This window comes from Pteropus vampyrus, unplaced genomic scaffold (assembly GCF_000151845.1).
Source record: "Pteropus vampyrus isolate Shadow unplaced genomic scaffold, Pvam_2.0 Scaffold36, whole genome shotgun sequence".
Taxonomy (NCBI): Eukaryota; Metazoa; Chordata; class Mammalia; order Chiroptera; family Pteropodidae; genus Pteropus; species Pteropus vampyrus.
Window position 1 is genome coordinate 11,130,851 of NW_011888817.1, and position 16,664 is coordinate 11,147,514.

General features: G+C 46.7%; 1 protein-coding gene and 1 long non-coding RNA gene across 2 annotated transcripts in view; one reads left to right on the top strand and one right to left on the bottom strand.

The window, feature by feature from the left end:
- Positions 1–7,729: 7,729 nt before the first annotated feature.
- Positions 7,730–15,851, bottom strand: LOC105290610. The gene is made up of 3 exons (XR_002779770.1): positions 15,494–15,851; positions 13,845–13,967; positions 7,730–12,471 (listed from the first exon to the last, which is right to left on the bottom strand). It is a non-coding gene; the product is annotated as an uncharacterized LOC105290610 (long non-coding RNA).
- The window catches only part of GJB3 (gap junction protein beta 3), a 6,589-nt gene continuing 4,537 nt past the window's right edge, over positions 14,613–16,664 (top strand). The window contains exon 1 of the mRNA XM_011357917.2: positions 14,613–15,264. The gene's annotated coding sequence lies outside the window, so the exon portion shown is untranslated. The remainder of the gene's footprint in view (positions 15,265–16,664) is intronic.

Genomic DNA, 16,664 nt, shown 5'->3' on the forward strand with positions numbered 1-16,664 from the left:
GCCTCTGGGGAGGCACATGGTGCTGGGGGAGGGAGGAAGGTAGACCCAGCATCCAGGCACCCAGGGAAAGGGTCCTTGAGACTTCTTAAGCTGACACCTAGAGGAAGAAGAGGATTTTGCCAAGCAAATGGGGAGGGGACTCTGAACAGAGAGATGATGGCACATGAAAGGCCTAGAAAGGGAAAAGAAACCAGGTGAGGGGTCAGGCTGAAGTAGATGGGAGCGGGGGTGGAGTCACGCAGAGCTTCCTTTGTAAAGCCCTGTTCATGATTTTGGACTTTATCCTACGGACAGTGAAAAGTCACTGGAGAGACTTAGCACAGAAGTGACATGATAGAATTTTCAATGTCTCTGGTTATAGCACCAAGGCACCAGAGCAGGGCTACCTATTTGGAATCTGACACTAATAGTCCAAGAGAGAAACAGCAATGGCCTCAACAAGGGTGTGTGCAGTAGGGGTGGAAAGAACTAGCTGGATTTAAGAAATATTTACCAGATAGAATCGAAAAGATTTGGTGATTTGATTGGGTGTGGAAATCAGTTAGAAAGAGGAATCGAAGTGACACCCAAGTTTCTGGCTCTGGGTGGTGGCGCATTTACCCAAGGGAGGAGCAGGTTTGAGGGAGATACTGGTAGCTTCAGTTTCAGACAGGGTTGAGTCTGATATCTTACAAATAAGATATCCTGGTTATCCCCTCACATTCAAGACCATCTCAGCCCTTGGCTCACTTGTCTTTCTATTATTATGCTTATTGTTCTTGGTGACTTCACGTCCAACACCTTGACCTCTCAGTTCCTTGACTTCCTTGCTTGTAACAGTCGATCGAAGCCCCCACATGAGTGCTTGCACCGTAGATCTTCTCTGTCCTGAGAGCTGCATCGTCTCCTATTTATTCAGCTTACTCACTCTAGTTCCCACTCCAGCAATCTTGCCCCAATTATTGATCCGCCACTATTTCACCATCCATCACCCCCTTTATCCCCTCCCCTCCTTTCCCAGCTTGGACTCCATGGGCCCCCACACAATTTTTGATATCCTCCACTCCCTTGCCTTTCAGGGCTCTTATAGTTACTCAGCAGGCAAGACTCTAACTCCAGTTAAGCCTGACTCTCCATGTAGCACCTGTTCAGGGCACCTAGAGAATAATACAACTGGATTGACTGGTTTCAATGGAAACTTCTGACCACAAAGCTCAAGTGGGCACTCAGCACCTCAATGAAATTCTACATTTTCCTAACACTTTAACCCTTGTCAATGTAAGAAACATCCAAACCTATAGAGCAGCGGTCTTTAACCTTTTTGGCATGAGGGACCGATGCTCCTATGAGAATCTAATGCCTGATGATCTGAGGCGGAGCTGAGGCGGTGATGCTAGTGCTGGGGAGCGGCTGCAAATACAGATGAAAATACAGATGGAAATACAGATGAAGTTTTGCTTGCTGGCCCACCACTTGCCTCTTGTTGTGCAGCCCGGTTCCTTACAGGCCACTGACTGGTACCAGTCCACGGCCTGGGAGTGAGTCAAGGACTCTTGCTATAGAGAATTTTAATGAGTTTATTTGAGCCAAACTGATGACAATTGCCAGGAAGCAAAATCTCAACAGATTAAGAAAATGCTCGGGGAACGGCAGTTTTGCAGCTTATTTTATACATTAGAATCAAAAGAGGAGTCGTAAAGGGGGTTACATGAAATCCATTGGTAGTAGATTGGGGGGCAGGAGAAAGCAAGTGGGGAAATCTCTGGGATTGATAAAAAGTAAAACAAAGAAACACGTACTTCTTTTACATTGGTGGGTACAGGAGAGTTAGTAATTAACATTTACAGCCCATAGAGATGGTGTTCAGGGATCAGGATGACAATGAGGGGCTCTGTGTTCTTGCGCTCTGGTCTAAGGGGTCCGGAAAAGGAGATTACTCTGAGATTTCAAAGGTACATTATCTTAGATGCAAAAAGACAATAGATAGGCTCACTTACAGTAAAGATTGTCAAGGAAGCTACCTGCCTAGGGTGTGACTATCTGCCATGACCCGCGGTTAGTTAGGAATTGTTCTATTCAGACCATCTTATGTGTTTAATTTCGGTCACTGAGTTTGTAAGGCCTGCTGTGCTGGCCTCCCCTAAACTTGTCAGGTTTAGTAGGTAGCCCTTTTTTCCGTCCACACCCTATTACCCAAGATAACTATATCATACCTTCTCATCTTTTCCCAGACCTCCAGCTCCCATTCTCCTAATCTCCCATTTCAGCGGATAGCCATGCATTACATGCCTCTGGGAAACAGAAGCAATGGCAAGCACTAACTTATCTGCCCCACCCCCGCCAAGTCTGCCAACCTCCTGGCATGAGTGCCCGTTCCCTCTACCTCCTCCCCTGTAACATAGACAAAGTGTCCCTACTCTGGGTACACCCACCCTCCGCTTGGACCCTGGACCCCATCACCTCTTACCTACTCTGGACTGTGTTCCACAGTTGTGGCCTCACGATCCCCTTTCTCTAAATATGCTATAACGTTTTCCTCTCTCTCTCTAGAAAAAAAAAAAAAATCCCCTAAAAGTTGTCTATAATTGCTATCTCCACTTCCTCATCACATTAACCTATGTGAGTCAAGGTCACCAACAGCCAAAAAGTTGCCAAATCAAAATGGTCACTTCATCAACCTCATCTCACTCCCTTAGCAACATTTGCCCATCGAGAACTCCTTCCTTAAACACCACCTTCCCTTGGCTCCCAGGCAGCACCCTCTCCTGGCTTTCCTCCCACCGCACTGATGGTTCTTCTTTTATCTCCATCAGTGCCTTTTCTTCCTCTTGCTGATCTCTAAATACAAGATTCCTCAGTTCTCTATCCTTTTTTCTCCTCTATATACATTCCTTCCTCTATAATCTTGTCCATTACCATCTATAAAACCACCTATAAACCAATGACTCCCACATTTATATGTTCAGACCCAACCATTCGCATGTGTTACACTCATGTATCCAAATTCCTATTGGTCATCCAGAACAAACTCCTAATCCCGCTAACAGAGAACAGATTTATGTTCTCTCCCAGTCTTCCCGCCTTGGAAGATGACATCCCTATCCACCCAGCTGCTCAGTTCAAAAACCTAGTCATCTCTTTCCTCAGAACCACATCCGCCATTAACAGATCATGTTGGATATAATTCCAAAATATGATCCAAATCCATTCTCTTACTATCATCTCCAAGTGCTGCCATCCCAAGCCAAGCCACCTCGTTGAACACCTGGATATCTGCAACAGTTGGCTCCCTTCCTCCATTCTTGCTTCTCTGCAATTCTTCCTTCATATGGCAGCCTGAAAGATCTTACCATCATGTAAAGTAGATCAGTCAAGTCACTTCCTTGCTTGAAATCCTCCAACTGGCTTTCCCATCATGGCCATAAAAATGAAAATAAATCAAACTCTTCCATGGCCTGTAAGGCCCTACATGATTAGACCTTGGCTAGCTGTCTCAGCTCATCTCACCGGACATTCCTCTTCCTGTGTGCCCCACCCACATTGGCTTTATCTCATCTCCAGGGTCTTCGCACTGGCTTCTGCCGGCAACGCTCTTCCCCCAGAACTTCACGTGACTGTCTCCTTGGTATTCACATCCCAACTCAAACATTCTCTCCTCCAAGAGGTCATTTCTGACCTGCCCTCCCCAGATGAAGCACACACCCCACACACAGTCATTCTCTACCACATGACCCCATTTGATCTTCTTCATAGCATTTACTACTATACATAATATTCTTATTTATGTACAGGTTTATTCTCTGTTTCATCCCACTAGGATGAGCTCCTTGAGAACATAGACTCTGTTATTTCCCCCTCTTTATCCACCAGCACCTAGAACAATGCTCGACTCAATGAAAATGCACCAACTGAGTGGTTGACACCCAAGTGGAGCGGTCTAGTAGGCTGTCGTTTAGAAGTGGATAAAGGACTGGTCAGGAGATGCGGAGTTGGGAATTGTCAGCAAAATACCTGAATATAATATAATATTTTGCTCCAAAATTACCCCTCAGGTAGGAAGGATTTGTCATATATTCAAGTTCTTACAAAGTCTCCTGCAGTATGCGGCATGTTCTCAATTACTGCCTTTTGAACAACAAAACATTCTTTGGGGAAAAATCATTAGCCTGAAATAACCTCAGTCAATGAAGTTTTGGATATTCATGGAGGTCTCTTGGCAGAATCAGAAAAAAAGTAGAAGCAAAGACATTACAAACAGATGATTATTCCTGGGGCGTGTGGATCTTACAATTGCAAGCATTGTCTTTTTAAACAATCCCTTTTTAAAAAATCACTTGAAGAACAATAAAAGAAATAGTTATGTTGTGAAGATAACAAATACACACCTACTAGATGATTGTTTTTAATTCATGTAACCTAATATTATGCAACCAGACTTTCGTGACAAAGAATAAAGTTACCAGCATCATACACAGATTGAAAAAGTGCTGTCACCAATAACTTGGGCAAAAATAAAGTCTGTGTGTTCTGTAAAAGTTAATGATAACAAACAAAATTCTAATGATATTGATGCAGATGTTAAAAAAAATGTTAAAAGCTTAAATAAAATTGTTTCATAAAATATAAAGAGAGAAAAAATAATCCATCCACTACACCATTATATGATATGTGATGTTTAAAATGTATAGCAAACTAAGTTAGCAAATTATTATTTCAACCATGCTAAAAGTGTATGTATTCAAATTAGCCTCCAAATTAATTTTGGAGGGTTTCCTCATGGGAAATATAGGGAATTGCTTTTTATTTGGAGTCATCTTATACCTGGGCCTCTATGGTAGGTGGAGACTTAAGCCTTGAGAGTGGCTGATACTGTACAGAAACTCTGAGATGAGAAGATGCCCTAGGATGAAGGCTTAAAGGCCAATTAGAGTGGGGGAAAGCTAGCAAAGGGGACTTTTGGGTAAACTGATATCATAGAAGCCAAGGGAACATGATATCACAGAGGAGGAAGATAAGAGATAAGTGTTCTAGAGAAGTTCTAGAACTTCTAGAAGTTTCTAGAAGAGTGTCTGAAGAAGAAGAAAGTTATCATCAGAGCCAAACATTATCATGGGTCATTAGATTAACAAAGATGGTCATTGGTACCCATGGCAGGAGTTTCGTTGTAGAGAACCAGGTTCCGGTGAAATGAGGAGACAGAGAGATAGCAAGTGTGGACAACTGATTGGAAAATGGTGGCTGCAAGAAGAATAGAAAATGAAAGGCGGTTATTTGCAAGGGAATGGAGGTAGTCAAGAAATATTTTTTGACAATGAAAGAGAATTGGGAATATTTAAAAAGTGGTAAATCCAATGGTAGGGAAAGGAATTCAAGGTTCCCCAAGAAAGCCAGAGGGAATAGGATGCAAAATCCAAATAGAGCCTCAGGCTTCAACAGGAAAAGGACCAGTATTATAACCAGAGGGAAGAAGGAAATGGTTGAGACAGGTGCGGATCACCTCGCTCTCTAACAATAGCTTCCTCCACCCCCGCCACCCTCTCTCTTAGCTCCTCCTTCGAAATCTGTTCATGTTCATTTAACAGATCAATAGGAGACCTCCTATATAGGCACCTCCAGACCTGACCTGTGACCTTCCCCCAATCTGCCAGCCTCCCTCCATTCGCTTCCTTCTATACCCTGCCTGAACTTGGGCTCCACAGAGTCTCTCTATCACCCCCATCTCACATGGGAGCTTCTAAATTGATGTCTGCCCTCCCTGCTAGACTGCTAGCTCTACAAGGGTAGGAACAGTATCTGTCATGTTTGCCCATGTATCTTCAGGTCCTGCACCATGCCTGGTATGCAGGAAAAGCATAGTAAAAATTTGCTGAGGTAATGACAGGAATGACTCTTGGTCCTACCAATATCCCCATTGTCCCTCTGCGCCTCTGCTTAGTGAACATCTGGGCCCAGATCAATCCAACCACGCTTTCCCACCTCTACACCCTATGCTGGGGTGAAGCAAACAATCAGAGCGAGATTGCTGCAGATTCGTGTTCTCCAGCACAATTGGACAACTCTCATTCTTCCTTACTTTGCAACCTCTGCTGTTTTTCATGGTGGTAGCCTTCTCAACCTTCTCCAATCTCCTAAAACTTCTAGCCACTTCCATCTTGTTTTCATCCCACTTCTCAGAGAAAGTAGCAGCTGTCTGAGAAGAACGCTCTCCCGTCGAATGCCACCAGTCCTACAGACCAACGAGTGTCCACACCGGTCCTCCCTCCTTTCCCCCACACAGTAAAAGGGGTGAGCCTACTCGGATTAATGCTCTCCCTGCCTGTTCTCATGGTCCCCTCTCTCCCCACCCCTTACTCTCTCCTGTCTTTTCAACCTCAACTCTCTCCCTGGCTCTCTCAGCATATAAGCATGCTCACATCTCTCTCATCCAAAAAGCACAAACGAAACCCTTCCTTGACCCCATGTATCCCACGACTCCCTCCTTACATCCCTCTTGGCTTTCACAACTGCACCTCCTGAAACAGAGGGCTGCACTTACTATCTTGACTTCCTCAACTCCCACTCACCCCACCAGCTATGATCCAGCCTCTGCCCCACCGCTCCATTCAAACTGTCCTGCCCTTGCCAAGCACACCTACGATTCCTTTGTCACTAAAGCCCAGTGGGTGCTTCTAGTCCTTGTGCAATGAGCCATTGAACAGAGTAGGCAGCCTTTTGTCTTGAGCCTCTTCCCTGTGCCATCAATACCTTAGGTGTTCTGTCCACCCAGTACTTCTCTCTGCCTAAACTGGGACGCTAAAGGTGACTGCCGGTCATGCATCCTGGCCCCCTGATTTCAGGGCGGATGTGTGCTCCAGGTGAGGCCACTCAGGGTCCTTCCCCAGATTACTTGAATGGTTTCTAAGTGAAGCACAAAGCAACAAAACTTGGCAAGATATGAGCTCAGAGCTACTGGTGACCATGAGCAAAAGCCCATCAGTACTTGCAGAGAAGGAAGCCAACTGTCAGAGGAGCAGAAGTGAGGCGAACAGGAGAGAGGTCATAGACACATCTAAACACAACTCCAGCCAGGTACTTCTGGGGCCCCAAGGGACCCCTGCTCTACTCGTATTTCTACAAACCAATCAATTCCCCTCTATGCAGAAACTAATCCGAGACAGATTTCTGTCCTTTGCAATCAAGAGCACTAATACACCCAGGCTTCACAAACACTACTCTTCGAGTTTTCCCGCCATGCCAACCACTCCCCTTCAATCTCCTTCAGCAACACCCCCTTCACTGGGGAGGTAGGTCCTCGGGGCTCCGTCCCAGGCTGTCCACTCTCCTCACTCTCTTCAGTCTTCACTCCCTCCCTGAGTGAGCTTGTCCTCTCCCAGGACCTTCATTACCCTCCGGACACTATTGATTCCCAAATCCATACTTCCATCCCTCTTCTCTCTTTTTTTCTCTCTACTCTTTTAGTGTTTTATTGTGGTAAAATTACCATTTTAACCATTTTTAAGTGTACAATTCAGTAGTGTTAAATACATTAACAATGTGGTGCAACCATCACCACTATTTCCACAACTTTTTCATCACCCCTAAGAAAAACTCTGTACCCATTAAACAATAACCCCCACTCAGCCCCTGGTAACCTGTAATGACTTACTGTCTCTATGAATTTACCTATTCTAGAATTTTCATATAAGTGAAATCATATAATATCTATACTTTTGTGTCTGACTTATTTCACTTAGCATAACGTTTTCAAGACTCATCTATATTGCAATATGATCAGAACTTGATTCCTTTTTATGACTGAATAATATTCTGTTGTATGGATATACCACATTTTGTTTATCCATTATTCCCTTGATGGACATTTGTCTGGGCTATTGTGAACAGTGCTGCTATGAACATTCATGTACAAGTATTTGTTTGAGGCTGTTCTCAAATATTTCAGGTATATAAGTAGGGGTGGACTTGCTGGGTCATATGGTAATTTTACATTTAATTTTTTGAGGAACTACCAAACTGTTTCTACAGCGGCTGCACCATTTTGCATTTGCACCTGCAATGCACAAGGATTCCCACTTTTCTTCTCTCTCTTGAGGCCCAGTCCCATGCATCTGGCTGCCTAAGGACATCCACACGCATGTGTCCCACAGGGAACACAGACCGCTCAAGCTGGGCAGTTGGATGCAGAGACAATTTGGCTTAGGAAAACAACCAGTCCTGAGTCACACCGCACCCCCGAGGCTCTGGGAGGGCTAAGCATCAGGCATTAGGTGAGGCTCAGGGATGGAGTGTGGGATGGGGTGAAACTGTCTGTTGTACACTTGCATAATCAGAAAGGGTTTTTATAGGCTGTGTCAGAAGGTCCTGATGGCTTTGTCAAAATGGCTGGATTAGAATATCGTTTACAGACACACATATCATTTAGCAAACTCCAGACACAATCATTTTCTTCTACCTCTCCAACCTATTCCTCTTCCTGTGGTTCTCAGCTCAGCTCATGGCAAACCATCTACTGAGGTGCCTATGTCAAGACATCTCCAATTTATAGGAACAGAGAGTTCAGGAAGTCTCAGTTGTACTCTCTGATGCCCAGTGCTCATCACCTCTTCAGCCCAAGGTTGAGACTCCAAAAGCTCACACATCACAAGGGGCATGCTGACTTCAGGCACATTGCACATTCCTCACCCCCAGCTGGTTTACCCAGCCACCCCGATATCCCACTCCCTAGCAGCTCAAAGGACAACCTAAGCAAAGAGTGTCCTCCCATCCAGAAGAGAGCAGAGGCTGGGTGAGGACAGAGAGATTCAATCAGACAGACAGCTTACTCAACCCTTGAGTACCAGGGGTTCTGGCCTGGTGACAGGAAGGAGTGAAAACAGGTGAGGCTTGGTCAGTAAAGGCTTCCTTGAGGAGGGCAGGTGGTCAGGAAGGAACTTCTGATGGGTAGGAGGATGGGATGTTAAGCTAGAAGGGAACTGATCAAATAGCTGCTATGTGCAGGCCCGGGACAGGGGCTTAGTGTGCTTGATGGGTTTCATTTACCCATTCTACAAGCATTTTTGTCTAAGAAATTCTAAGCCCTGTTTTAAGCACTGGGAATACACCAGAAGACACAATAGACAAAAATTACCGTCCTTGTAGATTCTAGTGATGGGGAAGACAATTAACAAGACAAATAAGCAAAATATAAGATACCTTACATTATTATAGTGCTAAGGAGAAAAATAAAGCAGAAAGGGGAGTAGGGAATGTTGAGAGGGGAACTGCAGTTTGAAATAGGGAAGCCAGAGGGGAGGGAGTAAGCCAGGCAGAGATCTCAGGAGAAAGTGCACCAGATAGAAGGGCAAATCCACAGGTGCTGGGGCTGGGGAAGACCCCATGTGCACCCGGGATAGCAAGGAAGCCAATGAGGCAGGGCAGCGGGAGAGCCTAGAGGCACAGAAAATGAAGCCAGAGCTTTCAGATGAGGCCTGAAAAAGACCAGCTCGCACAGGGTCCTTCAAGCCAACTTGATGCCTGTGAGTAAGCAGGAAGCCAGTAGAGCATTTTGAACAAAAAGGAGCATGGTCCTCTAGGTGGCTGTGTTAGCAATAAATGACAAGGAGAAAGAGATAAAGCAGGGAGACCAGTTACAAGACTATTGCAATAGTGCAGAGAAAAAAATGATTTACGGCTCTACTGTTACCAGGATAACATGAATGGAACTGGTAAGAAGTGGCCAGATCCTGAAAATATTTTGCAAGTAGCACCAAAATGATTCACTGACATTGAATGCAGGGTATGAGAAAAGAGACAACAATGACTCTAAGATTTGGGGGCTGAACAAATAAGTGAGTAAAAATGCCATTTGCTTAAAGAGTAAGTGAGAAGAGAAGTTTAGAGAGGCATATAAGGAGTAGGTTGACAGATAAAATATAAGACGCCCAATTAAATCTGAATTCCAGATTAACAGCAAATTATTTTTAGCATAAATATGTCCCACGCACCATCTGAAATTCAAATTTAACTGAGCTTCTGGTTTGAAGGTTTTGTTTTTGTTTGTTTTGTGCCTAAATAAAGAAGGACCTTAATTTGGGACAGGAGAAGTTTGTGATACTTACTAGAATTCTGTAGGAAGAGGTAGAGAAGCAGCTGAATACAATGGTCTAAGCTGAAGATAAGTAACTAGGAGTTGTCAGCCTAATTGTGTTGTTTAAATCCTGAGACTTGATGACATTACCAAGAGACTGAGTGAGGACAGAAAAGAGGAGTCCTAGGACTGAGGCCCGGGGCACCCCATTGTTTAGAAGTCAGGGAGATCTAGAAAAAACAGCAAAGATGACTGAAGAAGTAAGGCCAAAATGAAAGAAGAAATGATGTTCTGGTGGCCAAACGCTGCTGAAGTTCAGGGAAAGATGAGGGTTGAAACTTGACGGTGGGATTTAGTGATGGGAACTTCGGTGGAGCCTTTGGGTGGAATATGAGGAGCAAAAGCGTGATTAGGCTGAATTCAAAAGAGGAACAAGAGGGGAAAAAAGAAAAAAGGAGATAATGAATCAAGACAACTCTTTAGAGGAGTTTTGCTATAAAGGGTTGGGAAAAAATGTGGCAGATGCTGGAAGAAGTACAGTTAAGGGAGGTTGGTTGGTTGGTTGGTTGGTTGGTTGGTTGGTTGGTTGGTTGGTTGGTTGGTTTGAGGTGGAGAAATACTAGCATATGTATTGTAATGGGAAAGACCCAGTGAAGTGCAAAAGGGTGATGGTGGAAGATAAAGGGAAGAGGTGGAGCGAAGTCCAGGGTGGGAAAGAAGGGGTAGGATTCAGCACACGTGTAGGATGGTTAAATCCTGACAGCAGCTCAGAAAAGTCATGTATTGTCTCCTTTATTTGAGGACAAAGTTGTGCAGGCAGAAGTTCTAACTAACTCTGTATATCTTAGAAGAAAAGCAACACCCTAGCCTGGGTCCTGGGACATCTCTTCCTCCCTACTCACAGCCCCAGACATGCTGGAGCAGGGCTGGAAAACCCCCATCCTTCTGCCTGACCTGTATTCCAGTGGGTTCTACCTGCCCCCTGTCTCTGTGAGAGGGCCTTCAAACCCATGAGAGGGCCTAGGCCCCTACCACACACAGACAAACATGGGGGAAATCCCAGACAGAGTGGGAAGGCTCTGCCCTTCCTAAAAAGCCCCTGTCTGAGGCCTGGGCAGAGTTTCAGGCACAGGGAGAGGCCTGGGAGCAAGATCAACCTGATCCAAGGCCTGGGCAGGAAGAGGTACGGAGGCAGGCTTAAGACTTGCCACCCCAGAGAGCAGGTGTAGGCCCTGAGGGAAGTGGGGGTGGCTGGGACAGCCGCCAAGGGCCTGGTGCAACACAGCTTTGTCCTGAGGCAGGGGGTGGCCTAGATGGCCTCCCACACATTCCCCTGCTCAGGGAGGAGAACTTTGGTGTAGAATAGGAGGGCCTTGAGGTCCTTCAAGCCTCTTTCTGGAATGGAGACTCCTCCAGCTCACTCCAGAATAGGCAAAGGCCAGTTGTTGACCTTTGATATCACTGCCTAATGTCAGGAATGAGAGGGCAGCATCTGGCAGGGTCAGAATGATCGGACCTATGCAATAAAATTACCTAGTCACCAGAGCAGAATAACCCAACTGCACACAGAAATACCACCACCTGCCACCACCTCACATACAGTCACACAGGCACACAGTCTCACAAAACCCTACCGGCCACCTCCGCAATCATACACATTCACAACCACACACCAAACATACACACACACTCCCCTCGCTGCCCCTTTAATACACAACTACCCAATCTCACACACAGATAGTTCTCACATATAACATTTACTTTACAAATAGTAACTGGGTGTCAGCTACATTTCAGGCCCTGGAGATGAAGAAGGAGCACAACCTGTGAGCTCCCTGCTCTCCTAGGAATCATTTCAGAGAAGGTTCTGAAGAATGACTGCTGAGGAATTAGGGTGAGATAACTTCAGGTGGAGTGACCAGAGAACACCTCCATAAGAAGGTGAGACCTCAGTTAGAAGGAGGAACCTGCCAGGTGAAGAGCAGTCCAGGTAGAGGGAACAGCAAATGTAAAGGCCAGAGGCTGGGCTGAACAGAAGGAAGGCCAGTGTGACTGGAGACGAGGCAAGACTAGGTCATTTGAAACTTCATAGGCCAGTGTCAGGAGAGTGGGTATTAGTATAAAGGTAATAGTGATTTACCACAAGGTTTTAAATGGGGAGTGACATGATCTGATTTATATCATTAAAGCATTACATTAGCTAGAAGAAACCATGGGAGAAAATTTTTTTCAGTTCTCAAAATGGGGAAGACATTTCTAATTGTGAGCAAACCCAGGGGCTATAAAAGATAAGATTGATACATTTGACTACATAAAAAATGTTTAATTCTCTACAAAGTCAAAATACAAGTGTCAAACCTTGGGGAGTGAGAATCCTTTCTATTTGTACTGCTGACAGAGGGCTTGTTTCTTTAATATGTAAGGAGCTCCTAAGAAATCAATAATTAAAAAGTCAATCATCCAAACTGAAAAATGGGCAAAAAACAGTTCCCAAAAAAAGAAATACTGGTAGCTCTTGAGAATATGAAAAAAAAATGCTCATTCTCACTCAGAAGAGAAATGCAAAAGAAAATATAATGAGATACCACTGGCAAAGATCACTCAGTTTGGTAACATTCTATATTGGCAAAGCTATGGGGAAACATGCCCTCTCATGTCTGCTGGCAGCATAAACTGTTGTGACAATATTTATCAAAATTTTAAATGAGCAAACAACTTTAACCCAAAATTCCACTTCTAGGAATACATCTGATAGACATAATTTTAAAACCATGTTAATGATGCATATTTAATGCAATGATGTCACAGTAGGAAGAAATACAAGGTTGGAAACAGCCTTAATTTTCATTAATATGGGACTGATGAAATATATTACAGTACAAATGCTATTCAATTGGTGTTTAAGAGACAGCTCTACATCTACTGATGAAAAAAATGAAATACTACTCAGCTGTAAAAAAAAAAGAAGAATGAGCTAGCTCTGTATTACTGAGAGAGAAAAATGTCCTATATTTTATTAAATAAAAGCACTGTGTTCATAGCATACCTCCATGGGGTAAATGTAAAAATAATATCTATATAGGCAAAGATACACAGTTGATCTCAGAAAGGAAAATCAAGTAACTGGAAACCTGGTAGTCAGGTGGGCAGCCTTGGCTGCAAAGGCTGGTGTTCAGGGAGAAGTCCAGAGTAACAGTAGCAATGTGGGACTCATCTGCAGATGGGTGGTCTTGGAAGCCCTAGGACTGGATGAGCTCACCCGGGAGAGAGGAGGCTGAGCCCTGGGACATGCTCACACTGGAGACTGGGATGGGAGGCCTCTGAGATACAAGGAAACTGGGAGCGTGATGTCGAGGATGCCGAAAGAAGAAAATGTCTTGAGAAAGAAGGAGTAGTCCGCCATGTCGAGTGTTTCTGAAGGTCCCGAGAATGGGGACAGAGAGATGACTGTTGGATTTAGCATCATGGAGATCCATGATGACCTTGATGGGGCTGTCTTTAGTGACATGGTAGGAACAGAAACATTGTTCAAATGGGTCAAAGTGTAACTAAGAGGTGAAGAAGTGGGGAGTTGGTTTTGCTTTGAAATGCAACAGGTGTTAGGGAGCAGATAAAAGAGTCATAGACCACCACCACCGCCCCCAGGACCCCATCTACTCACACATCTCCCCACACGAACACATGCACAGAACCACTGGGACCACCCCAGCACTGTTGAGTCTCAGTAATGATTTTCAAGGCCATCACTCAGTAAGTAAACGATGGCCTCTGCCCTGTGGCTCTGCTCTATCCAGAAACTCACCATGGCTGAAGCCTCTAGAGCTGGCTCTGCTCTGAATATCAGTGTGACCCTGGGCAAGTCGCCAACTCCTCTCAGTTTTCTCATTCATAAAAGCAGGAAGGGTCATACGTTCTTCATCTGGCACTGTGAAGATGAAATAAAGCCTACAGGACAGTGCCTGGCACAAAGATGTTTTCAAGGCTCAAAGGCCCTGTTAGTTTTCTATCACAATGAATAGTAGGTAGGGTGACCATGTATTTGATCCTCCCAAGTTTGGGGCACTTTTGAGAGTAAAAGGGGATGCCGTTAATTACACAAGAGCCATAGGCGAAAACGGGTAGTCCTGAGAAAATGCGATGTACAGTCACCCTTGCGTCAGCAATATCATTGCTGTTCAGACTGGGAGGGCTCAAGTCCTGTGTGACTAAGATCCTGGGGCTCCCCAGGGAGACCAGAAACAAACACTAGGGTTTCCCCTACAAGCCTGAGGCACCATGGGCTCTCATTAGGCTCCTAATCTTGGCACACTAGTAAATGAAACAAAGCGTCCTTGTTCCTAGAATCCAGCCAGCCACCGCAGCCCAGCCTCAGCTACCACCACACTACACAACACACACCCCACCTAGACTCAGCAGGGGTCTAGGGCATAAGTTCTAGAAGCCAGCTGCAGCCCACCCTCCCACCCACCAAACCCCCCAAGCCTCCATCAGCAGGGGTCTGGGGCATACCACACTCCTCCCACAGGATCTGCCCCTTGTAAGGACCTGCCCCCATCCCGCCCTCACTCCTGGACAAAAGATCCCCCATCTCCTTTCCAAGCACAGAATTTGCTGCTCCCCTTCCCCGTTTGGGCACAGGGTCTGCCCCCAACTCTGGTTCTCCAAAGTGCACATGCTTCATTGGAAGACGCAGGCTGAGATGGCACGGCCGTTGGGAGACCTGTTGTAGGGGGAGGACAGGCTCCCAACGGTGCCCCCATTCAGGGTCGACTCCAAGCGTCAGGGCGGAGACGGTCACCCACAGGGCGCAGGCACAGTATCCGTGGTAATGTGCGTGGGCGAGTCGTGATTGCAGTCCGTCCCAGGGCCACAGCTCTTAACAGTTTATAGTGCTTCACGCCTCTAATCTCATTGGAGCCTTTGCAATAGCCCTGCCCATAGGCACCGATGCCCCTATTCACACGTGAAGAAACTGAGGCTTTACGAGCTAGAAGCCCCTCCGAAGGTTGCCCGGGGAACGTGTGACCGTGTAGGGACGAGAACCCGACCCTCAGCGGCCGGGCCGGCTCCCGGGCTCCTCCCCCAACCCTCCCTCCTCCACGCGGTCCCCGGGGTGTGCCTGCCGCTGCGCGCGCCTCGCCGCGACTACACGGCCGGGGCTCCGGCAGACCCCCGCCTCGAGGACGCGGGGTCCCCGACCCGCGGTGGCCCCGCCGCCGAAGGTAAGTGCTGGGCGCGGACGGGCCCTCGGGGGGCGCTCAGCGCTCGGCGGTGACCCCCGGCGGTGGGCTAGGGCTTGATCCTGCCTGCCAGACCAAGCTGAGGGTTGGAGGCGGCGGAAAAGCGGGTGATGGAGGGATCTTTCCAGCCCAACCACCCCACTGCCTTCTTGCTCCTCGATTCTGGGCGGGGATGGGGGCTCCATCTGCCGCAAGGTTCCCAGACACCCACCTTCTACGTCCGCAAACTCCCAAGCAGCCTGGAACGGAGGAAAATGGGGGCGGGGGCCGGGGGGTGAGTCGCAGAAGGGAGGAAGTGTAGTATTTTAGATCTTGCTGGAAATCCGTGTAAACCGCGGGCCGACTTAAGTTATACGGGGATTTTTCGACTGTGCGGAAGTTGGCGCTCCTAATTCCCGCGCTGTTCAAGGATCAATGGTGGTTCTGAGATTGCGGTGGATTACAGAGTGGGGACAAAAGCTGGGCGCTCTTCGGTCCAGGAGCTGGTGTTGGGGGCTGCAGGGGGAACCAGAACCGGCTCCACCAGTCCCCGGCCTGGGCTTGGAAGGAAATTCTTTGCCGGTGAGTCGGGTACTTGGGGTGTGTCTTAGTAGTGACTGAGCAGATAGGACCGGAGGGTGTAAGTAAGGTGGAAGCCCAGAAGGGGGCTGCACCCGGGTGGGCTGCCGTGGGAGGACGTCAGGTAGAAGCACATGTCAGGCTCCCTGTCCTCCCAGGGCTGGCAGGGAGGGCTCCAACCTTCACCTCATTTGTCTTGAACTCCCACCAGGTGAGTAGCAGGCTGGGGAGGAAATGGTCTCATACATCTCACAAACAGCTCAAGAAAGTAGAAGTTATTTGCCTTTAGAGATAAGGACATGAGGTCAAGGAGATTAGGGAATTCTTGGACGTCACCTAGCTAGTAAGTGACAGAGCTGAGGCTTGAATTCAGTATGTGACTCCACGCACAACGCACATTCCACTCCCGGTCTTAGAAGGAGCAGAGAAGGGGAGAAGAGGAGATTGTGCACTGATGGGGTCTTCCCCAATTAGCCCATCTTGTCCTCCCAGACATGAGACATCAGGAGGGCTGAGGCTCTGAAAAGGAATTGCACCTTCTCCCTCTCTCGAGAAGGGACGTTTTCCCCCAAGCTACCTTGTCCAGACTGCACCTTAAGGGCTCCTGCGGCACCTCCCAGCCCCTCCCTCCAAGCTGCCTCTCTGAGAATTCAGCATTCATTTGTTCATTCAACATATATTGAGTACCTACTATATGCCAAACGCTAGGCACTAATTTAAAGCAGTAGGTAAAACAGAGTTGACATTCTAGTGGGGAGAAAGACAATGAAAAGAACAAATGGTGATTAAATGCTATAACGAAAATAAAGGAGGCAGGAGCAGGG